This window comes from Rhinoraja longicauda, chromosome 34 (assembly GCF_053455715.1).
Source record: "Rhinoraja longicauda isolate Sanriku21f chromosome 34, sRhiLon1.1, whole genome shotgun sequence".
NCBI lineage: Eukaryota > Metazoa > Chordata > Chondrichthyes > Rajiformes > Arhynchobatidae > Rhinoraja > Rhinoraja longicauda.
In genome coordinates, this window is record NC_135986.1 from 9,381,915 (window position 1) to 9,382,539 (window position 625).

Here is a 625-nt window from a genome sequence, read left to right on the forward strand (position 1 = left end):
TACAGAAATAAAGACATAATATAAAGGCATAAAATGCTGGAGTAACCAACAGGTCAGGCAGCATCTCTGGAGCACATGGATAGGTATAAGAAAATAACTGCAGATGCTGTACAAATCAAAGGTATTTATTCACAAAATGCTGGAGTAACTCAGCAGGTCAGGCAGCATCTTGGGAGAGAAGGAATGGGTGATGTTTCGGGTCGAGACCCTTCTTCAGACATGGATAGGTGACGTTTTGGGTTAGACAATAGACAATAGACAATAGACAATAGGTGAAGGAGGAGGCCAATCGGCCCTTCGAGCCAGCACCGCCATTCAATGTGATCATGGCTGATCATTCTCAATCAGTACCCCGTTCCTGCCTTATCCCCGTACCCCCTGACTCCGCTATCCTTAAGAGCTCTATCTAGCTCTCTCTTGAATGCATTCAGAGAATTGGCCTCCACTGCCTTCTGAGGCAGAGAATTCCACAGATTCACAACTCTCTGATTGAAAAGGGTTACGAAAGGGTTGGGACCTTTCGAGTCATAGAGTGAAACAGCGTGGTAACAGGCCCTTCGGCCCAACTTGCCCACACCGGCCAACATGTCCCAGCTACAAATCAAGTCAAGTCAAGTTTAATTGT